This window comes from Protomyctophum bolini (assembly GCF_963924005.1).
Source record: "Protomyctophum bolini genome assembly, chromosome: 19".
In the NCBI taxonomy this organism is placed as follows: domain Eukaryota; kingdom Metazoa; phylum Chordata; class Actinopteri; order Myctophiformes; family Myctophidae; genus Protomyctophum; species Protomyctophum bolini.
The window spans coordinates 7,041,380-7,067,404 of NC_137880.1; positions in this window are offsets into that span (position 1 = coordinate 7,041,380).

Genomic DNA, 26,025 nt, shown 5'->3' on the forward strand with positions numbered 1-26,025 from the left:
CCAAAAACATTTCACTGCTTGCACTTCACAATCCGAAAAAAATAGAACTTGTGATGAATAAACCTTCTATAAATCTTCTATTGATTGATTATTTTAATGTAGGCTACTTGCCAATATACCAGTCAATGGCACAGTCAATTTCCCACGAAAGCACTAATATTCCGGTAGGGCGGGCTATACTCACAAGTTACAACACGCTGCAATGTGATGTGTTGTGAGCTTGTCCGCTACTTTTTGCTAATAGCCTACTTTAGGTTTTTTTGTTTTTGCAATGGATATATTGATCATTCATCCAAAATAGAGGTGATCTAAAGAGGCATTACAAAGCAGAGTGGACTATAGACAACCCAGCTGTCTCCCTCCACAAAGTATTCGAAACTCATAATGCCAAACTGTAGCAGCTGCCAATTCATTGGTTCATAAACATGAAGGTCAGTCATCAATCATATTATATACTGTACCAACGCGTCATGGTTTTGTGAGCGGAAATATGAAGGTGGAGGGTCGAGTTGTTTTCCAATCTATACGGGTTCGATCAATGAAGCACAAGGCCACCACCACGCACGCACGTAGGCACGCACACACACGCCAATTTCACTATACCACACACACCGAACCATAACAAACACGCAGACGGCCAACTGCCAGAAAGCAGCAGTTAATTTATATCAATATTGTTGTACCAAAGAAAGGTCACAAAAAAAGGTCACAAAACTGACCTTCTGGGGAGATTTAGATTCTCCCAAAAGGTTGAGAAATACGATGATGCAGGTCCTTGCATTTGTTAGCTCCCTTTCATCATCTAGAACACGCGTTTATGTACCCCCTTCTCACCCTGTCTCTACTTAATGAATGCTTTAAGACCGTCTATAAGAGACATCTCCAGAAATGCAATCACATCCATTGACCGGCTATTTAGGCATCGCATGCACGCACACGCACGCACGCACACACACACATAATTCCCTCGTTTTGCGATTGATTCGAGAACACATTCCACAAACTCTCCGCCGTGCTCACTCAGTTGCCATTCTCTAAAAAATAGCCCCACACTGTCTCCTGATCAATCAGAGAACGTATAAACACACATAAAACACACACAGAGATAGAGACACGCATGAGGCCTATATTATCTACTGATCGCTGCAGGGTGAAACCATACATACACGGCTGATCAATCCTATATATTGATCTCGGTGACGTCGTCGTCACTCGATCGGCGCCGGGCGCTTTCCCAGCTGGCGGCAGGCCTGCAGCGGCCTCGTCAATATGCAGATATCAGCCTCGAGCTGAAGCCAAGTCAGAACACCCACGCAGGTCATAGGTCAACTTCCGATCTCCCTCTCCCCCCGTGCGTGCGTGCGTGCGTGCGTGCGTGCGTGCGTGCGTGTGGCTGTACAGTATGTGTTATGAACAGTATCGTTACTGTCGGTTAGCACCCTTGTATGTAGGCTACACCATTAACATTTTTCCCCCTCAGTTGTTACGGAAGGGGAAATCTACCTGTTCCTATTCATACCTGGCCAAATATACCGCCCAGAATCCTCCATGTTTTGCGCGCCTCGCTGCGTCGCACACAATAAAACCACTTTCCTGCAGGCTTCTCTCATCCCAATTACCCTTTCACCTCCATAGTATAGCCTATAATGTTATATAGGTTTCTGGTCTAGAGGGGCGGGTCGCGGCAGAGATTTGCGCACGCCCTGATTGGATCCCACCGATCTGTCAGTCACCCCCCCCCCCCCCCCCCCCCAGTGCAGCGCTACGTCACATCATTTGGAGCGACGCCCACCCCGGAAGGGTTGACTCCCACTTTTTTGACCAGAGAGCGGCCGATGCCTTCCTCCAAGGCTTTCATTTTTTTTGTTGCGCCGACTAAAATGAAAGCCTGGTACCGTACCGAGGCTATATACCTCCATAGGAGCTCCTTTCCCTGCTCCCCTCAAAAGGAGCTTAATCGGCACTAGAAATCCTACACATCCACATCGCCAGAGTGGAACAAACGGTTCAAACAAAACTCTCTTCTCTCCTATACTGTCTCCCCCTCTCTCTCCCATTTCTCAGGTTCCTGCATGGGGTGGTGACCGTCTATGGCTGCTATGATGCAAGACGAACGCCATACGACCTCCTTATATATTTATATATATATATATATTATATTATAACGTGATTATATTTATATTATATAGTATACAATTTCGTTTCATTTCATTTCATATTTATTTATTTCATTTCAGTTATGGTTTTTACATACTTATATTAATTTTACATATTCCAAATCTGAAAAGAAAAGGAGCAGGAAGAAGATAAATCTTATTTATACCTGCCCCTATCAAAATAAAAAAAATAAAACAACTAACCCTAACCCTCACCCTAACCCTAAAAAAGAGAACAACAAGACGAAATAACATAGAGCTCAACAAGAGAACAAACAAAAACAAAACAAAACAACGCTGAGGGAACAAAATAACACCTATCTAACCTTCTAGTTCATATTGTATCATTTTTTCCTTTTTAAACACTTTCTTAAACTGAAACACATGTTGTACAACTCTTCAACTCCTGGTTTTGTGAATTCCATAACTTCATACCTGTGACAGAAGTGCACATTTGTTTTAGTGTAGTCCGGGCGAACAGATGTTTAAAAATAGATATTTTTGTATGGTAATTCCTTCTGATGATTATTGGTAATACGGTTATTTGTCAGTCACATGCTGTTGCATCGTATAGAGTGCTGATTGCGGTTCTCACTCAGTCACAGGTCTGAGGTCTGCTGTGGACGGTGCTCGGAGGCGGAGAACCATCTCACCTTCTATACCCGCCCACCTCGTCACCGTGAGCCTATCGACGACCAGAGGGGCCAGCCTGTGGAAGACTACTTAAGCGCAGCTGTGACGTGAGCTCGTTGGCATTGTGTCTCCTCCACCTGTCACACTGTGCACACCTTGTCCAGTGGAGCTGTGAAGCTATACCCCTTTGTAAAATGCATGCACTATAATAGGGTCTCTATACAGGTGTGGACTGGAGCGCCCTGAGCGTTTATGTTCATGCCTGTCGACTGTCGTGCTGTTTGGTGTTACAAGTAACCTAGCCTGGAACTCACCTATGCTTTTTATGGCATAGGCAGCTCCCGGCAGGATCCGCCAGAATATATGCGCAGCTGCGCGACATGAGACTAATTACTTAGAGCGACAGAGAGAGAGAGGAGCGTGTGTGTGTACATGTGTGCGTGTGTATGTCAATTTTACAAAGGTGCAGACAATCAGAAATCAGCAGAGAGTGAGCAATGTTTGCGCTACTCTATGCCGAATTGAAGTGGACTCAGACCCAGACTTTTTTTTTCTCCCTGGAAATAAAAACGTCTGGGTTTCCGAGGCTACAACTTAAGTAACCAGGCTACCATGAAGCACCGCCGCGCAGTCGTCGCCCACCGTGGTGAAATGAAAGAGACAAGACCAGAATCAATGTCGGAATGTTGACGTTGCACAATTGCCTTGAGCAAAATAGATATTTCTGTATGTTAATTCCTTCTACTAATTAAATAACTATATATGCTTTACCATGCATGGCTTTATAGGAGCTATACCCAATTGTCCTCACTGGATGAAATTAAGCTTCATAAAATAAATTAAATAAAATGAATCATGCCGGTCTTTGGACCCAGGATGTTGGGCTGGACTAGAGTAGGCTACCTATAGTACACCTACTGTACCGAAGGGGTTCCAGTGTAGGCTACGTATACTGTTTAAGCAGTGAAAGGTTTCAATACATTTTTCACTATTCCAGTGATTAAAAATTACTTTTTTTTTTGTCCCCTGGTCTCTTTGGGGTTTGTCAAATGATGCTATACTGTGTTATTTTGTTGCTCCTACGCCTTTGACAATGAAGAGAAATTATAATGTTTCTTTATAGTCCCTGACACAAACATTAAATCCCATTAACAATAAATAGATAATTTAATGATTGTTTTGACACCGTTTGTTTGACATCATCATTACATCACCTATAGTCATAGCAACACGAATTGCCTCCTCGATGATGTAAAATGATAAGAGCGCCCCTCACTACACACAGGTGTGATTATTTTTAAATGTTTGCGTATAGGCTATGTGCCTATATGTCCATCTAAGTGGGTGTATTGTCGTCTTGCACTTCCTTATTGGCCAAGGCCGGACAGACAGACAGACAGACAGACAACAGAACATGCAGTCGAGATAGCGTTAAGTATGATTTTGTACGATTCTAAATCCCTGGCTCAACCCCAGATCAATGTTCATTAACTACATCTGTGTCCTCTAAGCTCGTCAACACATTACCACAGTGTCACCATGCACTGTTATCTGTTTTGGTTCACTTTTCACAGGTTTAGTCTTTCTAAGCATTTTATTCCTCAGCTGTGTAAAAACAAAAAAGAAAACTGCCACTAGGTGTCAGTGTCAGACTATCAGTATGTCTGGCAATTTCTTGGGTATACCAGACCCTCCAGTGAGGATTACTGCAGTGGTTCTCAAACATGTTCATGCCAACAGTCCGGAAAATGAATATGCCCTTGATATAATTATGTAACATTTAACCATAATATTTTTATTTTATTTTATTTTTTATTTTTTTATGTGATGCATTGGGAGCTTGTAGATCGGCTATTTTCAAATAGTCTACTGTATGTATAGCGTTGAAGTGGTTAAACTGATTTTGACGCTACAGCATAGAAACACATATTAGCGGGGAACACCCTGGAACCTACTCAAGGACCCCTGGGGGTCCTGTGCTCCACACAGCAGCACACAGCCAGCCAGCACCAGAACCAGAACCAGGCTCAGGCTGCGACCAGAACCTTCACAAAAATCACTTTTTTATGAATTTCCCATCCAACATCTTAACCACTAAGACAAGTCAAAGGCAATTGCCTATGACTCAGGGGAGATATTAGAGTTTTGAGGTCGTCAGGCTGAGGCTGTGAGCAACTGCTAGAATAGCCTTCAGCTAAGAAAGCTTTAGGGAGCCGAACATGAACTTTATGTGCTGAGAGTCTATTCATCAGCCCCTACTACACCATCACTCAGTAACAACTGCCTCTTCGCACTAGTTGAAGCGATCTTTTGTATGTTAGCCTTAATTAGTAAAGTTGAAAGAATCAAGTCTTGAATTAGGATTTGAACACATGTAGAATCACATTCATCAAAGGCTTTGAGAGGTGTTCAAGAGTTGTTTTGTACGTCAGTGTAACACCCGGGAACCAACCCCGGGTCCCCCACACGGAAGGCCAACATCTTAACCACTAAGCCAAAGCAGTTGCCCATGGCTGAGGGGAGATATGAGACTTTTGAGCTCATCAGGCTGAGGCTGTGAGCGACTAGGCTCTCATGGCTTTTCCTCCCAAATGCATTCTCAGTAGGCTACTGTGGTGTCTCTACTAAGCAGGGTAACACACATGGACCGTTCACTATGCTGACGGGACCACTCCATTGTTCCCTTGCGCATGCATGCATGCAGGCCACTTCACTTTACACTTTTAAAAAAGTGTAACACCACAGTGACACCACAGTATCTCTTGTGAACCACATGATTTACAGTATTATAACTTGTTTTCAAAAATCTATTTATTGGCCAATTGCTCTTTCACGCTATAGGCAGCTATACATCTAAACAGCAATTGGTGGAAATAACTTTCTATTTATTTCCCCCCACCCAGAATTTCCCCACAGCTGCAATACATAATTATGTTTGTCACATCAACCGACACCTCACGTTTACACGTACAGCCTGCGCCCGTAAAGAGTCTATTGGTTGTGTGTAGATGCAAACGTATACACGCATCTGTTTTCACAAGTGTGGCCAGAAATTGCTTGCTTAGTTGCTTTCCAAACAGCGTTGAAGCCAAGCTATAGAACAAACTGCAGCACCGTTTATTCTGCAACGACGCCGAAGCCCGATTTGGGACAACGCGGGACAAGATTGGACACACATTATTAACACATATTCATCTTTGTCTAAGATGTCTACTCAAATCCCTGCCAAGCCAGTCAGGTCAAAGAGAGTGAGGTACGACAGAGGAGTCGGGCATCAGGAGCAGAGGCGGGTTCAGGAGAATGGAATGACGGAGGTGAGCGTGGTGCACGTCAATGAAAGAGCAGACGGCCTCGGAGACCCTGGCTCCGGCGCACAAGACCACGGTACGTACAGTCCTCTCTTTCTCTCGTCTCACACCGTCACTACAGCGGCGTGTCTATTTAAAGACTAGAATATAGTTACCAATGGTTACAAAGGACACGGCCGGCAGGCACTCTATATGTGTTGGACAAAATGGCAAGCAAAAGGAACCTTACGAATGGTAGAGAGCCTGTTCCTCATTTTTCGAGGTGACATTTCATTTGAGGAAGACGAATGCCATTGTTAGCAACTCATGCACAATTCACTCTGTGTTCTTTGTAAAAGATAATACGTAGAAAGGATTAATAAAATCTGCACTCTCTGTAAAAGTCTTGTTTAATGATGATGGAGGTAGCAGTGCAACCGTCCGCAGGCCGAATCGTCAGTGTTGGAAATTTCGAATTCCAACTCTGATGAAGGCCTGCACTGCCGAAACGTTATCATTAGTAAACAAGACTCCTACAGTATAAGACTAATACAGAGAGTGCAGATTTTTATATTTCTCTCTTTGAAATGAAACAACGGGGCCGTTTAATGTCTTTACTAAGTCTGTACTAATCATATCCCCCCCAGTTCTCCAGAGAGACATCGACGTCTTCCAGAGAGACGTTCTCACCCAGAAAGGCGTCGCCAGAGCGGCCGCAGTGTGTCTCGTGCTGCTGTGTTTTCTGCTACTAGTGGGGATAGGCACAGGCATGGCCGTGCACTGTGAGTATAGCTAATAATGGTATCTTCCTCGGATTCGGGTTCTTGGAAACGCCCTCCCCCCCCCCCCCCCCCCCAGCAACTGCGTTAGTTTTACTGAGGTTAGGTTTAGGTATAGTTTTACTGAGGTTAGGTTTAGGTATAGTTTTACGGAGGTTAGGGTTAGGGTTAGGTTTAGGTATAGTTTTACGGAGGTTAGGGTTAGGGTTAGGTTTAGGTATAGTTTTACGGAGGTTAGGGTTAGGGTTAGGTTTAGGTATAGTTTTACCGAGGTTAGGGTTAGGGTTAGGTTTAGGTATAGTTTTACTGAGGTTAAGGTTAGGGTTAGGTTTAGGTGTAGGCTGTCAATCACAGCGACTGGCCAGTCACAGCGCACCATTTGGCTGGGGGGGGGGGTCGTTTCCAAGAACCCGAATCCGAGGAAGATACCATATTAGCGTGAGTATATCATGAGGCCAAAGGTCAAATCCATGCATGCTCTTACAACAATGAAATGAGACTTGCGCAGTGTCATCCGATGGGAAATGTTGAATTATCGTATCGACTATCATACAAAGCAAAACATACATGAATACAATGAAAAAACACGAGGTGAATCACAGGTGTATACTGCAAATACAGCATGCAAATTTCACGAAATGTGTGTATTTGTTGAAAGAAAACATCTTGCTCGGGAATCATGCGTGAACCATGTTCATGGTAAAAATATAATTTTCCCCCAAAAAGGTCCACCACAAGCCAGAATGGCGATGACCCCGCGGGCTTGAACTTATCACAAACAGTATATAGAAAGTATGACAACTGTGATTATACTTATAGCCATGTTTTGTTCATTTGCAGATAACTGGGTCAATAACCAGTTACGGGCCAACTACAATAACGTGACCGCGGACAGACATCAGCTACAAACCAGCTACGACAACCTGACGTGGGAGACGAGCCGCTTACAAACCAGCTACAACAACTTGACCCTGGAGAGAAACCGTTTCCATGGCAGACTTAAAAACATGACCCTGGAGAAATATCAATTACAAAGTGAAGTAATCCAGTTAAAGAGACAGACAGCCGGTGAGAGAGGTCACACAAACACTGTTGTTTTTGTCAACCTGGAATGTCGACTAAATCTACAGTTGATTTAGCCGACTAAAATGTATTTTGGCGGGCTTTGATGCCGTCGTAATGACTGATTTTACACGTAGTTTATTATTTATTACATTTATTGACGAAATTGTCAGTATATTTAGTCTTAGTTTTAGTCATCATAGCTTAGCTTTCGTTTAGTTTACATTTCGTTTTGGTCAGTGGAAAAAGGCAGTCGACGAACATTTTCCGTCTTTAGTTTTCGTCAGCGAAAACAACAGTACAGACCTTTTTGAAGAAATATGATAATTTGTTTAATTGGTTATAAAAAAAGGTTTACCGTCCACTAAATCTCTGACAACTATTCTCATTATGTCTCAACTCAACATGTCTATAGTATCAGTGCGTTGGACACTCATTATAGTAAACAAAAACAACAAACCTCCTGTTTGATGTTTTTAGACAGGTCGTGTCCCACTGGGTGGAAGAAGTTTGGCTGCAGCTGTTATTACAGAACTACTGAGAAGCAAACCTGGGAGGAAAGTAGAGCAGAGTGTCTGAAGACAGGAGCAGATCTGCTGATCATTACCAGCAAAGAAGAGCAGGTAAGAGTATCTGTGTGAGCGTGTGTGTGCGCGTGTGTGTGTGTGTGTGTGTGTGTGTGTGTGTGTGTGTGTGTGTGCGCGCGTGTGCGCGTGAGCGAGAGGTCACATTATTGTGACCCTATACATCCCATTATAATGTTCTTATTTTGATCATATAAGTCCCAATTGCTGAATGTCAAGTCTCACTGAGGATACACTCATTTTCTACGACACTATGGCATATTATTAGGAGTCCAACTAGTACTGGTGGTTCTCAAATGTTTTATTTGCAAGGACCCCCCCCCCCCCCCATAACTCTGAGAGTATCCAGAGCTACGTATTTACATGTGTTTATTGTATATTTAAAACCGTTTAAAACTAGTATAAAAGTTTATCGGTGTTTAAAAAAAAGAATAGAAACACTGTGGAGCATGCAGAAGCTGTTGTGCGGACTTCCCTTTCTTCTTCTTGAAATAATTACTGTCCGCTTATGTTGTATGTCTGTGGCAATAAGAAGGAAAATAATTGACAAAAAGGTACCACCTCACAAGCCAACATGACTGTGTGTGTGTGTGTGTGTGTGTGTGTGTGTGTGTGTGTGTGTGTGTGTGTGTGTGTGTGTGTGTGTGTGTGTGTGCGTGTGTGTGTGTGTGTGTGTGTGTGTGTGTGTGTGTGTGTGTGTGAGAGTGAGTGAATGAATATCCGCTCCAGCTAAATCCTGCCTACACTATAGACATCAAAGGGGGCTTCAGCCCCTGCCCTTTCACCCATCTGTGAAACAACTGCCACTCCTTTCCATGCCATGCCCGGAAGGCAGCATTCAGGAGAATTGCTTTTTTTCCCCCCGAAGTCTCCTGAACGTGAACCATATAGACTGTAAAAAATATGGACAAAGCGTTCCCCGGGTCTAACATGAACGTAAAATGAAGCCTGTCAGTCCTTGAATTGTAAATCGCCATCTTTCTAGATCCGTTTGGGCCCAGCTGGCCCATTGGCTGGCCCAGACAACGAGGCGGGACTTCCCCCCCTTCTTCTTAGTTGGTTTTTATTTTGACTCGAGTGGGTGGGACCATATTTACCAAAAAGAATATTATGACGTTAGAAATGAGACTTGAAACTAGTGACTGGACGCAGAAAGTATTCATGACCATGTTTATTAAGGTAATACAGTCTAGGTGAAGTTAGGCCCAAATATATGGACTTCTATGGGGCTATGGGTTTTTTTGGGCCCAATGACAGCGCCACAACAGGCTTTCTGGAACTTTCAGGAAATCCCGATTTCCTCAGTGGCTTCACAAAATATCTGTCTGACTGCCCCCCCTGACTTGAACACAGCCTTGAACAGCTTTGAACTTGCCGTTACACCACGTCTCCACACTAGCTAAAGAGTGCGCTCCGAAAATAGCTGATCTACAAGCGTTGAGAGCTTGTAGATCAGCTATTTGTGTCCAAAAGTGCCATCTCACGGGATTTCAGCCCCTGCCCCTCTAACACTCTCTGCACGGCCCCTGTGTGCAATTGTTCAGAAATTCGTCAAAGGACTGACCCATGGGGACGGAGCATCGTGGATCGGCCTGAAAAGGACTGAGGGCAGATGGACGTGGGTGGACGGAACGCCACTGACGACACAGTGAGACATTTGACAGACGTTGTTCCATTGTCATCCTATATCAAAGTGTATGCTGTATGATGAGTGGCTGCCTGCAGCTCTCTGTGCATGTTAAAACACACAGTATAATGTGCTTATTTTTGCAGGTTCTGGGCCAGTGGATATCCTTATAACGATGAAGACAGGAACTGCACATACTACTGGCACCGGACCGGGGGATGGTACAATGTGTTGTGTTCATATGCCAGAGCCTGGCCCTCCATCTGTGAGAAGTGATACAGTATTATGCTTCACGTATACCTTCATTGATTAACCCATTCTGACCTGAGATCAGATTCATACGAGGTTTCCACTGGACACAAACTGGTCTGTTAACCCCATTCTGACCTGAGATCAGATTCTAAAAATGTCAGTCGTTCGATTTTTCAAAAATAGCTAAAGCATAACATGATGCTAACACCAAAACGGGTTCCCGGTCAGAATGGGTTAAAGTGCACTTTTCAACCTATCTTCCACGGTCCTCACTAATGTTCATGATGAAATAGCACCTTTTTCTTTCTTTGTCTCATATAGGAGGGCTGTGGGCAGTTCAGAAACCCAGGACCCAAACATATAAACTAAAAATAGTTACATTATTATTATTATTATTATCTCCAGAACGATGAACATTATCGAATTGTATACCTTTTCAGCAATATAAAGCCTGCCGTTTCAATTAGCTTGGATTCCCCATCGATGATGTCACTGGAAGACATGTCCCCAATTAGTGAGGACCAATCATAATGAAGATAGGTTGAAAATGGTCCTTTTAAACAACATTAATTGGTATATAAACCGGAGGGAAAACTCAAACTTTTAGCACAAGATGCTGTGTGTTGGTGACAGATTGGAGATGCAAGGCCTCATTTGAGTAGACTAATTATAGGTAGCTCGATGACAATGTAACAACAATTGTGTCATTTAACCGAGGATACTTTACTTCGCTGTAAAACGTATTATACTCACCAGTAATTCATGAAAAGTATTACTGTTATATATATCAATATACCATTACATGGAATAGTACTGTATTCATTGTTATCCATTGAAATGAGTCATTTATGAGTGATTTGGGTCAACCCCCAGGGTTGTGTACTGAGATGCTGTAGATAGAAAGAGAATAAGATCCGCAGTCTCAGTCGATAATCTTGTAGTAAGTTTTGTAGTAAGAAACCCCCTTTTGGTGTTTCAAGCATTATTTGCTATTGAAATATAGCAGATCTACAAGCTCGTAGCGCGGCACCGAGTGCCGCGCTACGAGCTTGTGGGTCTGCTATTTTTTTTTTAATCGTGAAAATGTGGCGCAAATCTTTGACTATATTCTTTCAGAGCGAACATTTAAAAAAAAAAAAAAAAAAACGTGCTTCTGGGGGACGTCCCTGGAACGACATATTTTCCGATGGGGGTCGGGGGCCAAATACATCATCATTTTTGGGGGTCCTTGACATGAAATAGAAACAAAATAGGGTTTTTTTTTTTCAGAAAGCCGTCATGACTAAAGAAGACATCTTGTGGAATCGTCCTCGGGTCTAAATGGGTAACAATTGATTAATAATGATGATGATCAAACCAGACATAAACTCTTGACACCAGCATTATTTAAACAAGACTTTATTCTCTTTCTATTATGTTCTCTTTGAATCTGCACCCTGCAGCGTGCGCCTGAACCTTTTAAAAGACTGTGTTACGGTATGAGAATGACTGAACCCAATATGCAAGCCACAAACAGGAAGGTTTCAAAATTAGAGTATTTATTTATATCCAAGGCAGATAAGGGATACAAACAAAAGGTAGCATCTCCAAAACTCCAAAAATACAAAAAGAACTAAGAAGTCCAAAAAACACACAGAGGAATCAAACCTGAGGAACACTCGGGAAAGTCCGGAAAACACACTAAAGAATCAAACCCGAGGAACACTCGGGAGAGAAGTACTGAAAAGCAGCAGTCCGGAACCTCGGGGTAGAATGACAATGTTCTGACAGTTTGTGTTTGTGAGGAGTCCAGTTATATAGGGAGCAGGTAATGGGCAAAGTGTTCACAGGTGGGCTGACGAGGCAGTTGGAGACAGGTGAGTGAAGGGACTGAGTGAGTGGAAAGGAAAAATGGGAGTGGCCAGGGCTGACATGGTCTGTGGAGAGACAGACCCTAACAGACTGCCTGAGTGCAGCGAGCCTTTTCCCTTGAAGTGACCTCTGCTATATGTACACCCACGAGAGGATCCATATAATTGACCATTTGACCCTCTTGCCATCAGAGTTTGGAAGCGCTCGTTCTCCGTAAAGCGACGTCCCCGCCGCCTCCTGCGTTATGTGCAGATTCAAAACAGGTGCTATATATACTGCTGCAGGTGATATGACAGGTCGAGTGATATCTATAACGAGCACTTCCAAACTATGCAACGCTTTAGAAAGATAATCACCTGCATAAGGGGACAGGAAGTATAACTCATAACATGTCTACGGTGGATTTTTCTTATGAAACAAACACTTTGAGGATTAAAAAAAAAGCGAATAACAAAGCTTTTCGTAACAGCTGCAATGTCGGTGAGTTTGATGTCGTTTTAATACAAGCAGATAGGACTGTTCTGTTTGGATGCCAATGGGCTGCCAATGGGAAGTTGCACCTTGTTAGCACCTGGCCAGTAACTCATATGGTAAGATGGCCGTGGTCTGCATATGGTCCATCGGTTGTGTACTGTACATTTAAAGTTAATTAAAAAAGGTACTTCCTTGGCCTACTGGTATACATGCTTAATAAACTTTGTGCCGATCGGTCCAGCCGGATTAGCCCCGGACGAACACGCGCATGCACACGCACGCGCGCACACACACACACACACACACACACACACACACACGCACACGCACACGCACACGCAGCACTATAACTATAGGACAAAGTGGATGGCACAACCATGTGACAAAGACAACGGTGAATAATATTATAATCATATAGTTATCATTATAGTTTTCAGGCATATCTGCCCAGAATGGCCAGCAGACCAGTCTGTCCATTCTGGGCATGAGGCTCTTCTTTATATAGCCCTGCTTTTTTCATAACACAGCTTTGGGGCGATGCAAAGTTTCACCATGCAGGGGGCAGACATGAGTCACAGTATACAATGCAAGTTCTGCAGTTTGAGAAACACTGATCTATGATGGAGTACTGTACTTTACTGTATGACTATAACGGTTACACAGCCTGATCCAACCGACATGGACCCTTCTCTAGACAGCTGCCAGGGTCACACAGTATAGTTAGTTAGAGCACTCCCCTTTGGGCGACCAGATCCAAACTGTTCATTTCTCGTCTCACATTTTGTTTCAAAATGATGCTTTATTTTTTTATTTTGTATACAGGCTTAAAAACACACCTTTTCAGTTAAGAGACAATGAGAGAGCTTTACAACAGAAGGCCAACTATTAGGGGACTAAACTATTGGGGCATTTGAACACTGACGCAATTATTGCCTGCCAGTCACAATGTACGGACCCGGTTAGGGTCGAAGTCTTGGAAATGAGGGACTGTCCCACGCAAAGAGGGACATCTGGTCAGAACCTTTGTCTGGGTTAAATCGGTCCCCGGGCAACGGAAACTCAGCGTTTGAGTAGCACGGCGTGGGTATCTAAGATGTGCGTGTGCGGTAAGATCTGGGAGGTATACTATGTGTGTTGCTCATACTCATACATAATTCCATCTCCCAGGCAGGGGTCTAGTGCAAAGGATAGACACCCTCGTTCTCAGCTGACGGGGACAACAAACGAGTCTGACTGACCTACTTAGTAAATAATCATTTACTAAACAATTAAGTGCTGTAGGCTATACAGATCAGTCATAGTGCTGCTCACAGTTATAGGCCCAATTTGAAACAATACTTGAGATGGGTGTCACGTTGTTGAATGATGACCTAACATATCACATCTGATCTGAGCTCCATCTCTGAACACCCATACTGTCCAATCGCCTGACCCTGAATGTCTGTGGCTGAGCCTAAAAAAAGGGCCCACATACAGACAGAGTCACATTCTGTGAAGAGGCAACGCATTCAGGGCTCAGAGCAGTAAAGGCTAAAAGCTCCACACACGGGCGCATTCAAGTCAGTCAGAACTTGTGGCCACATGGGATGTTTCGCCCGTCACAATGTACCGTAATATGCCTTAATTGGGCTGATAAAACCTAATACTTCGAGAGCTGATATCTCCTCAGTTAAGCACATTGTGCGGAGTGTTTGGTTGGCTGCTCTGAATGCAAGTAGAACTGCAGAACTAGAGTCACTCAAAGTGCATGCGTCATGTAGGTTATGGCTCTGGCTGTGGCGCCTTTGCAATGTGTGTGTGTGTGTGTGTGTGTGTGTGTGTGTGTGTGTGTGTGTGTGTGTGTGTGTGTGTGTGTGTGTGTGTGCGCGTGTGTGCGTGCACGTGTGTGTGCACGTGCGTGCAAGTTTTTGTGAGTGCGTGTGTGTTTTTGTGAGTGTGTGTGTGTGTGTGGGGGCCGGGGGGGACTATGACTAACACTTTATCTCTTCCCCTTATGTTAAAATGTGGTTTGTCTTTTCTTTTCTTTTTTAAATGTAGGCTACATGTTGTCACATCACTATATAAGCTACATCAAAATGTTGACTTTTACGAGACACACTATTATGTGCTCGATGTGTCAAGTCACGCCTATTTGTTTAATCTATTCAGATGTATTCATAGAGGATATAGCATTTATTGTATGTATTTATTTATAATAACATGTGACCTTTAATCATCGTTGTTGTAAAACTCTAAGTACTGGACCCTCGTCTGGTTTTGACAGACAGGTGGTGTGTGTGTGTGTGTGTGTGTGTGTGTGTGTGCCGGCTGGGTGGTGTCGTGTGTGACAATCCGGTTGAAGTATACCTTTGGTACGGCGACAGCGGCGGTCGACGGGCCCGGGAGAACAATAACGCGACACGAGACAGGATGCTAATGGCGTGACACAACACTTGCGACATAACAACCGCTATAACTGCAGCAAGCTGACCTTGTATGCTATACAGTTCTGGCAGTACACACAGTACAGTACATTGTGTATCCACGTATACAAGTACACAGCCATGGGCGATCGGATTACAACAATCATCAATGATTCAAATTTATTTTTTACCACTGAAACTTCATGTGCTCTGGACTCACATTATATAGGTCAAACATTTAAATGAGTGTAATTTGCTGAAAAGTGTGTTTGTATACAGTTTTCAAACGTCCTCATTTTGTCTACTGTCGTCACTCGTGCTCTGCATGGTCAATAATGTCATCATACGTGTGTGTGTGTGTGTGTGTGTGTGTGTGTGTGTGTGTGTGTGTGTGTGTGTGTGTGTGTGTGTGCGTGTGTGCGTGCGTGCGTGTGTCGATCATTATAGTGAAGTGTATTAAATAGAATGAATGATGATTCAATCATGTACAAATAATCAGGTATTCATCAGAGGACTGGGATTTGTATCATGGATTGGTCTGACCAGGACTGAGGGCAGCTGGACAAACACAGTGAGACATTTGACATGTTTTTTCTGTAATTCAGTCCATTTATGTGAGTGACTGTGTGGTTAAATGAACTAGAATTTCGCGGGCCTTTTTTTCCGCGGGCTATTTCAGTAGACTATTATAGTTGATTGTCTAATAAGGTTTGGTGAGTTTTTAAAGTCGGATTCACAATCAGAACACGTTATGTTATTATGCTCATTTGGAAAACAAAATTCTATACTTCAAAAGTTGTGGATAGCATAAACAATAAGTTGAAGGGAAACTTCAACTTATTGCTTCAACTTATTGCTTCAGTTAACTTATTGCTTCAACTTATTGCTGGAGACATCTCAGACAGGAAGGTCAGCTTGCTGCAGTTAGCGGTTGTTATGTTGCAAGTGTTGTGTCACGTCATTAGGATCCAGCTCTATATATTTCCTGTGTGTTTGTAATAAACGTTGTGAACCTTTAGCGTGATACTGTCTCGTGTCGCGACTCGCGTTATTGTTCTCCGGGGCCCGTCGACCGCCACCGCCGTACCAAAGGTATATACTTCAACCGGATTGTCACACACCACCCAGCCGGCACACACACTACCTGTCTGTCAAACCAGCTGTCAAAATAACAGTGCTGTCATCGTTTAGGGTAGTGAAGATAGTATATAGGAACTCAGTGTGTTGTCAAAAACCTGCAGGAAGAATTGAAGTCATAAAGGTAAATGGCTGTAGCGAGGCATTCTGAAAACATTGAGGTCCAAGATGGAGACCAAGACGGTCCAGATTACGAGAATGAAACCACCGTCACTGCAAGAAGAACTGATGTAGAGAGAAAAAAGAAAAAGAAAAAGAAAAAAAAAAAAACTGATGTAGAAATGTCTGAAGAAGGACATTATGAGAGTCTTGATCGGCACAAGATAGTCGATGCCGTCTATGGAGATCTACGGACCAAGAAGAAGTCTGGTAAGAGATATTAGCCTACTAAGACTAAAAATCACCAATACAAACACGTTTAACCCTCTAACACCTGCATTAATTTCTACTTGCAAAAAATAGATTTCAACCTTACTACTACTTTGTACTACTAGGACTAAGGGCCGATTCATACTCCTGTTTCGGCACTGTAGTGCCGAAATGATTTCGGCTCGTCAGAAAATTTCAGTAGCACCGAAGAGCCGACTTTAGGACGGTACCCGCCCCCCCGAACCTCAAATGACGTCAAATTGTAGGCTCTACAGCGCCGAACCGACTTTTATTCGGCTCTAAAATAGGAGTATGAATCGACCCTTTGACTAAAAAAAATAAAAAATGATGAAAATGTTATAATAATTATATAAATTAATAATTTACATTTGGGGGATATCTTTCACAATAATGTATAAAACATGTTCTAGACATTCTAATGATCACAAAAAAACATATATTACAATTATTTTACCTACTTTTATTAGGGTAAAGGTCAAAAGTCTTAGGTTAAAACATTTTCAAAATTGCCAGTCCAGACATTTATTATTTGTGTGAATGTCAGCCTCTGTGGGGGGTGTTTATATGTAAATATCATGACCAATGGCATTGAAATGGCATTGCAATGAACATCACTGATGACGTTTAGGTGAAAAAAGAACAGAAAAAAATTATATAATTTAGTAATTAATTAAATTAAAATTGTTGCTAAAAAGCAACGCTGGGTCTTAGAGGGTTAAACCTTTTAAAAGCCCTCTAAGACCCAGCGTTGCTTTATAGCAACAAGTTATATTTTAATTAATTACTTAATTATTATTACTAGTCCTTACCCGTTCTGAATATATGAACAGCAAATCATGTTCAGTGTGCCATGTAGCCTAATAGATCACATTACTGATAGGGGGGGAATTGTTTACAGACGGTCTTGGGAAGTTGGGTTGGGCACAAAAGTATAGCCTAAATAAATGCTGTAAGTACAATCATAAGTACACCATTGATGTGTGATGTAAATATGGTGGTGATATTCTGCCTATAAATGGAAGTTATTGAATATTTTCAAGTTCGGTGTTGCACTTTGTAGACGGTCCCTAACCGCTCACCGTCTGCTGCCCATGGAGATATAAGCTATTAAAACGGTGAACGCGGAGGTTGGCTTTTTGGCCTTCAAAGCAAGTTGTATAGTTTGTTCTTTATATAATCAGGATAAACATAATTTTATGTTTTGTGTGATTTATAGGAACGTGTCGTTGTCATTCGTTTGTCATTGTGTTCTTTCCGACGGCACGGGATCTGTCTTCCCCAAACGTCTCCATTTGGCCACCCCGAGACCCCCGACAGATATAAAGCATTCCGTTGTGATCGTGCTGTTCAGTTGTGTCACGTAGCCACGCTGGGTGCGCGCAGGGCTGTAACCTGTCGTTGTCAGTGTCAAGGCTTTCAGCGTGCATGTAGCCCATGTGGCGAAAGAGGTGGTTGAGGACAGTGTTCGTGTGTGTGTGTGTGTGTGTGTGTGTGTTCACGTTAACATGCCTCCGTCCAACTGTCGGAGCTTTCAGGTGCCTGTGCCACGCAACTCGGCCGCGATGCTTCCCCAAAGAAGAAGTTGTGTCGACTGACGCAAGAGTATAGCTGTAATATGGGTCCGAGTTGTTTTCCTCGTGTGGGTCTGATGCCTGCCTGGGGGCGGTGTGAAAAAGGGGGAGTGCGTTGGAGAATGCAAGGGGGATGTTGCGCCGGAAACTGTGTCCCAGTGTTAATCTGTGTCCGTCCCAACATGCGTTTCACTGGTGAGTGACACTGGTGACACGTGATTTGCGGGGAGATGAGTTGTTCAGTACTGTGCCCTGGGTGCGGTTGGATTATTATTTCATATAAATGGGTATTGTACTGTAAATATGACATGAATATGAATGCAAAGTAGTGGTTGAGGTGTGGACAGGCTAGCTGTTGGTGTTGTGCATGGACCATGGTGAGATGTGTGCAAACGGTGTGGTTTAGTATAGGAGAAGACGGCCAAAGGATGCAACACACACACACACACGCGGCGCCAAATTGTATAGGGCACTCTTTGTTGTGTTGCGGCGGTAGCTAGAGAAAGCATGCCAGTGCAGGTAACGGTAGAGAACGGTGGCCTGTGATGCAGGTGTCGCTAAGGGGCGGAGGTGTGTGAGGGTGCGAGGTTAATTCACTAATAAATTCATTATTAATCATTAATGTGTCAAATCGAAAAAAAAAATGCCCTTTTTTTCGACCATATTATGGTCAATGCCTGTGTGAAAAGTGGGAGTGGTTGGTGCAGGCGGTGAGCAGATACGGAGGTGTTTCTGACAGACAGACAGACAGACATTGACTGAATTATAGTATGATTTTAGTAGTAGTTCTTTTTTCACCTAAACGTCATCAGTGATGTTCTTTGCAATGCCATTTCAATGCCATTGGTCATGATATTTGCATATAAATACCCCCCACAGAGGCTGAAATTCACACAAATTAAATGTTTCTGGACTCTGACTTTTTTTTTAACCTATGACTTCTGACCTTTAACCCTAATAAAGTAAGTAAAATAATTGTAATATATGTTTTTTTGTGATCATTAGAATGTCTAGAACATTTTTATTCATTATTGTAAAAGATTTTTTTTTTGCATATTTTTTAGTCTTAGTCCTAGTAGTACAAAGTAGTAGTAAGGTTGAAATATATTTTTTGCAAGTAGAAATTAATGCGGGTCTTAGAGGGTTAAACCATAGGTTAAAAGATTTGATCTGATCTCCCTCCCTCCTTCTCCCACAGTATATGTTTGTGTGTGCGTGTGCATGTGTGTGTTGTGTGTGTGTGTGTGTGTGTGTGTGTGTGTGTGTGTGTGTGTGTGTGTGTGCGTGTGTGCGTGTGTGTGTGTGTGTGTGTGTGTGCAAGAGAGATGGAGAGAGAGAGAGAGAGAGAGAGAGAGAGAGAGAAACTAGCAAAGCCCGAATGCCAAGATAAAATAGCATTTACGCTCGCATTACATCTTATGTCTATTTGTGAGTTCTCTGACTGAATTAACTAAGTACATCATTTACAAACAATCATGATAAGTGCCATTTTCATTAAACCAATCAAGGACTCTGAGAGTAATAATCAAGATAGTTACCATTTATTAACTTGTCAATAGTTCAAGCATCTCATCCTTGAAAGATGTCTACATATATTTATGCTTTTCCAGTCTTGACAAAGAATGTGAGACAGGAGAGTTGAGGCCGAGGACAGTTATAGAAGTGATTTTCAAAGTCATTTCAAAGTACTTTGGTCCGGTTGGGTTTAGCTAACAGCATTTACTCTGATCTTGTTTTTGTCTTAACAGGGAGAAGGCCTTTCAGAGTTGTTGTGGGTGTTGCTGTGTGTCTGGGGATTCTGTGTCTCATAATGGGTGTGATCATAGCCCAGGGTGTGCACTGTGAGTATATACGGTATTCACTAAACTACCACATTACTCACTCAGGGAGTTTGTTGCCTGACATTTTTGTAAATGCGACAAGTATTAAGGCCACCACAGTATTAACCCAGAACTTGTAACATTTTTTGTTTTTCTTTTTCATTTAAGTTTATTTTTGTGTGTGTGTAATTATTTGTTTACAAACATTGGGACTGGGCGCACGGGTGACTGTTTCATGTAATCAATTCCCAACAGATGATGAATAAAGTATAGGCCTAGTGTTGACAATTTAATTCACGTAAATAATAACAACAACATTGAGTTTTTTCTTCTTCTCAAATAAAAATGTCCACGCAGATGCTTGACCTCATCATGAACGGTAGCAATAACTGTCTGTATCATCCATTTCTGTCCTTGCAGATCGTTCACCCTGCAGTAACAGCATGACCAACGACACCCGCAACGATACCCTGACCCTGGAGTTTACCCAGATACATATCCTGAACACCAACCTGAACCAGGAGAAGGACCTGCTTCAAAGTGAAGTAAACCAGCTGAAAGCACAGATAGCAGGTGAGAGAAGATACAAAATAAATTAAAATGGTATAAATAAAATAATATTAGTGGAGTCAAAACTAACTACAATATTTGTAGAAGTAGTGAAGTGTAGAAGTATAAAGTAGGCCCATCGGCAAACTTGAAATACTTATCTGAAGTAAAAAATACCAGGAATGTTTACTTGAGTAAATGTATAGGGAGTAGAAAACACCATTGATAAAGTAGATGAATAGTTCTACCCTCCACTCCACTACATCTCTGAATACTATTATTATTATGTGTTATGTGTGTTATGATAGATTTTCAGTACATTGGAAATGTACTGAAGTAAATCTCCTGTTTGATGTTTGTAGACAGGCCGTGCCCCAGTGGATGGACGAAGTTTGGATACAGCTGTTACTACAGAACTACTGGATTGAAAACATGGCAGGGAGGTCGAGACGAGTGTCAGAGTCTAGGAGCTGATCTGGTGGTCATTAACAGTAGAGAAGAGCAGGTTAGTGTGTGTGTGTGTGTGTGTGTGTGTGTGTGTGTGTGTGTGTGTGTGTGTGTGTGTGTGTGTGTGTGTGTGTGTGTGTGTGTGTGTGTGTGTGTGTGTGTGTGTGTGTGCGCGTGCGTGTGCGTCGATCATTATAGTGAAGTGTATTGAATAGAATTAATGATGATTTAATCATGTACAAATAATCAGGTATTCATCAGAGGGTTGGACCCTCGGAGGAATTCTGGATCATGGATTGGTCTGACCAGGACTCAGGGCAGCTGGACGTGGGTGGATGGAACACCACTGACAACAGAGTGAGACATTTGACATGTTTTCATTGTAATCAAAGTCTATCAAAGTCACTTTATTTGAGTGACTGAGTGGATGTGGTTAAATGAATACATTGTTTATTGTGCAGGTACTGGTACAGTGGATATCCTCTTAATGATGGGCGAGACAGGCACTGTGCAGTCTACGATCACGGGACTGACCCTGGAACATGGACTAATGGTGGATGTTCAGATTCATGGCAATCAATCTGTGAGACTAAGTGATGTTTGTTTTCACTTCATTGATGAATCTGCAGTTCAGTGTTCTGCTGCTACAGCAGTAATTAGTAGTGAAAATGATAAAAAATTAGCTATACTACATGTTGTACCTATAACCACTTTAACACAAACCACCAACTATGATGCTTTAGCATGTTATTAATTTGGCTTTCACACCTTGACCCTATTCTGGGGACGAACATTCTGCGAAAATAGCAGATCTACAAGCCCACAGCGTGTCACAACACGATGCATTGTGAGCTTGTAGATCAGCTATTTTCACAGTGAAGATAGTGCAGAAGTTCTCAAAGTGTGGTGCGGGGGCCCCTATAGGAGTCATTGGTGCGGTTCCAGTGGGTCACCAGATATATATATATATTTTTTTTAATGAATTGTAGTTTGGCTATTCTTTTGTACATTTTAGAAAGATCTACACATTTATAATTTAGACTTTTACAAAAACGTCTCGGGGGTCTCTGACATAACGACCTTTAGATGGGGGTACTTGACATGGAAATGTTAGAGCCCTGGGCGACCCCAGTCAGAGTAGTTCTATTTTCGATGAAGCGATTTGATGTAGAGAGAAAATGTAGGAGGACCAAGAATAGAGCCCTGAGGGCAGGATCATGCAGGTTATGTTGGGTTGGAAATCTTTCATGTCCTAAACGTGTGATCAGCAGGGCTCAGAGCATTAACGCTCCACAAGGGCTCATTCAAGTCAATCAGAAAGACCTCATGGGATTGTTTTGCCCAAGCTCCCGATAGTCTCTAGAATGACCTCTGATCATGAAAGGCTAAAGCCCAGTCCACTTCGCAAATTGAACTAGTCACAACCAAAAGTGTGCCTTGTACCTGCTACGGGTCAATTCAGAGTCAGACCACTGCAACTTGTTACAACTGCATGTGTCGGACATGTGACGAACTGGGCTTTAGACCTCTGTGCCTTCCTTCTGTTTAGCCTTGCAGTGGCCAGACACTGGTCTGGCCAAAAAGCCAAGCGTCCCCTTCATTAAATGAAAAGAGTATATGTTTGTGGTCATATCATTTTATTTGCTAAAAGAAAAAATCCAATAAGTTCTGATGGTGAAGCTAAATTTCATTCTATTTAGCTATATATGCCATTTGTTTTAGCTTGTTCGCTCATATCATGTCTTTTTGATCTTCTTATATTCGTATTGTTAGTCTTTAACCACATGAACCTTGCATTGTTATTCATTATTATTATTCTAGTCATAATAGGTGAACATTCTGAGAAAATAGTCTTCAGAAATAGCAAATCTACAAGTTCACAACGCGTCACAAGGTACTTCTAGAGCTGCTATTTTGATGAAGCTGATTTTGGTCTAGCCGCTGTAGAGAAAGTAGTAGTGCAATATTATGTAGCTGTATTTTAACCCTGTTTTTATGAAAGCTTTTAATAAAACTTTACTTGACAAGAGCATTATTCAACTCTTTATTTAACAATTCTACTGATTAAACTAGAGTTGGTGAAAGTGGTGACACAAAGAAATGAGACAAAATTGGAACTGCAAAAGCTGTTACGCTCTCCTGATTGGTTGAAAAATGGCAACTCACCCGAACATGTATTATCTGTTTATTTAAGAGGTGGAGGGACGGGGAGACTTTTACTGAAGAAAAGCTCTATACTGTATAGTGAAAAACTGTATAGTGAGTGACTAAGTGATGATTGGCCTACTATCGGAGATATAGATAAAGCCCTGGTGATTTTTGGCTTATTAACCTGTTAAAAAGCCTAACAGATTCTAGCATGTTCACACTTCACACACTAAGTGTGACGTGCATGTGTTCGCCATGTTTTAAAACCAGATTTCACACCCCCATATGTCTCAGAAACACTGAGGAAGCTCGCTTCCTTCGACTTCTGTACGTTATTTAAAGTGGTATACATGCATTTGTGAGTGACTTAATTTGATATTTTTGGGTCCTTTTTTGTTTGCACCGAACACCAGAAGAACACTTTATGTTAAATGACAGAAAAGGGAAGATGTTTTTCGAGTGCAGGGCACAGAGCAACTGTGGTTCACAAAGATATAAATGAGAAATTGTAATATTTAGGCGGGTTGATTGTGTATAAGCAGGGGCGGGGGGGAATGGTGTTTCTCCCCACAAAGCCAATTGACTGACTTCTATGTAAACCAGAATTCATTAGCCCCTGCTTTAAATAGCCAGCAGCCCCAATTTTCTAAATTAACTCAAACAGTGCTCATACAATTAAGCATGGCAGTGTCTATTAAGTATACATTATGTCTGGTATTAAAAGGCTGAACTGGGAGGACATGCGTGTCCAGTATAGGATTTTTCAAGAACTCCATTTGAGGCATTAAGGCCGACTCAGGTTCAGACACTGTCATCATGTGCATAAGTATGTCCTCAGTTTTCTTTTTAGACAAAATATTTAATATGAAATCTTTTACAGCATATTGTTGTTCTCCCCATGTTATATTCAGTTCAGGACAGTATTCTGTAGCACATTTGGCTGATTTAAAAACCTATTAAAGGAACCCAACGTGTTCACATTATTTTTTAGCGTGATGACAGTGAGACATGAGAGTGAAGTGAAGCAAGTGCTCGCCACATCCTCAATCCTTCTCGCTGTGGCATGTTTTTAAGCGAGAGGGGAACTCAGATGATGTAAGGATGGACTTAACGTCTCTCACACCCAGGCCCACAGCACGTCTGTGTAACAATGACAACCTGCTGCTATGTGTCAGGAGGAGGAAACACAACAAACTGGCCTTATTTAGACATGAAAAAGGTCCGTTTCTCCTATAGAGGTGATCGAACACTGCTTGGCTCCTCCTCCTCTGATGGGGGAGTCACCCAACTCTGCCAGTTCAAGTAGCCCCAGTGATACCGCCTCATCCGCCTCGCTGTGACTTTTTACACAGTACTCCCACGTCACAGACCCATGGTTTATACTTTATAGTAATCATGTAATAATGATAATTATAATAATGGATTTTATATATAATGCACTTTAAATTTGTATGAATCTCAAAGTGCGAATAAGTGAGTGCCGGTGTAGGCAGAGAAAAGAAGGAGATTTATTCCTCTTGGAAAAGCCAACGATGGTGGCACTCCGTTTAATTAATCAGACATAGAATGAACAACACAAAACTTGTCGCAGAGGTAAATACGTCAACACCTTGGAGGTGTGTTTCTTCACTCTTAAAGGTAACACACTATGCATTGCATTAAAGGAAAATGCTGCCTATGGTAAGAGGAACATGACCATATTAAACATGGGCAAGAACGCAGTTAATTATACATGTGATTATGAACTGTCCTGTGTGTGCATATCCACCACAATATAGATAATCAATCAATCTATAAGAGAAGAATGTACAGTCACTCTCATCCAGGGTGCCCAAAAGGTAGATTGCGATCTACCAGTAGATCACAAAGGCTGTACATGTATAGATCACAGGGATCACATGTCCCTAAAGAATATTTAATTTAAACATATAAAAAACTATTTTTGGAATATGCCACTTGAGTTACTGTAGGTGACTTGATTGATTGACAAAAGGGGCCTCCTGTAAGCTCAAACTCACAATGCAATATTTTGTTTTCTGTAGCATTACAGATTAAAAACAAAAAAACTGTTAGATTTCTCCCCCTCTATTTCCCATTCCAAGTGCATTTGCCCCCTCAGGCACATATTTAAACTATTTTCACCTTTTCAGCAATGGTGGGTAGATCTTGTTGAGCTGATCATTTTAGTTGTTGTAAGATGTCGTAAGATGTCGTAAGATGTCGTAAGATGTCGTAAGATTTACACCATGCCAGACTTGAGAGAGAGTGATGGAGAGAGAGGAGAGAGAGGACACACACACACACACACACACACACACACACACACACACACACACACACACGGTTGTGCTAATCCTCTAATCACAAGGTTTGACTACTTGAACAGATCAAAGTTCGCTCAACATTTTAGGGATAAGACAGATCTGAGATCTGCTCTAAAACCAGACTTCACACAGCTCGATCTACTGCAGCCTGTTCCCTTAATTCTGCTGAATATGTCTGGCATTAAAATGGAGGACAGGACATGCATGTTGTGCACTTGACCAGTATGACTTTTCAAGAGCCGCATCTACAACAAGCCAGTGTGGTTTATGTGTGTGAGTGTGTTTTCTAACAGAAAGTACAAATAAAGGTAAGTTCATACAGAGAGGTGGTGGGGGAGAGACTGGGCCTAGTTGCTAATCCTCCAAAAAAGGTTTGACTAGTTGATCAGATCAAAATTCACCTCGTAGTATAGTGGTAGCGTATTTGACTCAATTACCCAGACAAAATAAAAGTGGCAGAACTTCTGGAAGTACGTGCTCTGGGCTTGTAGCTAAATCAAGGTTGTCACGTTAACTTATTGAGTTTGAGATG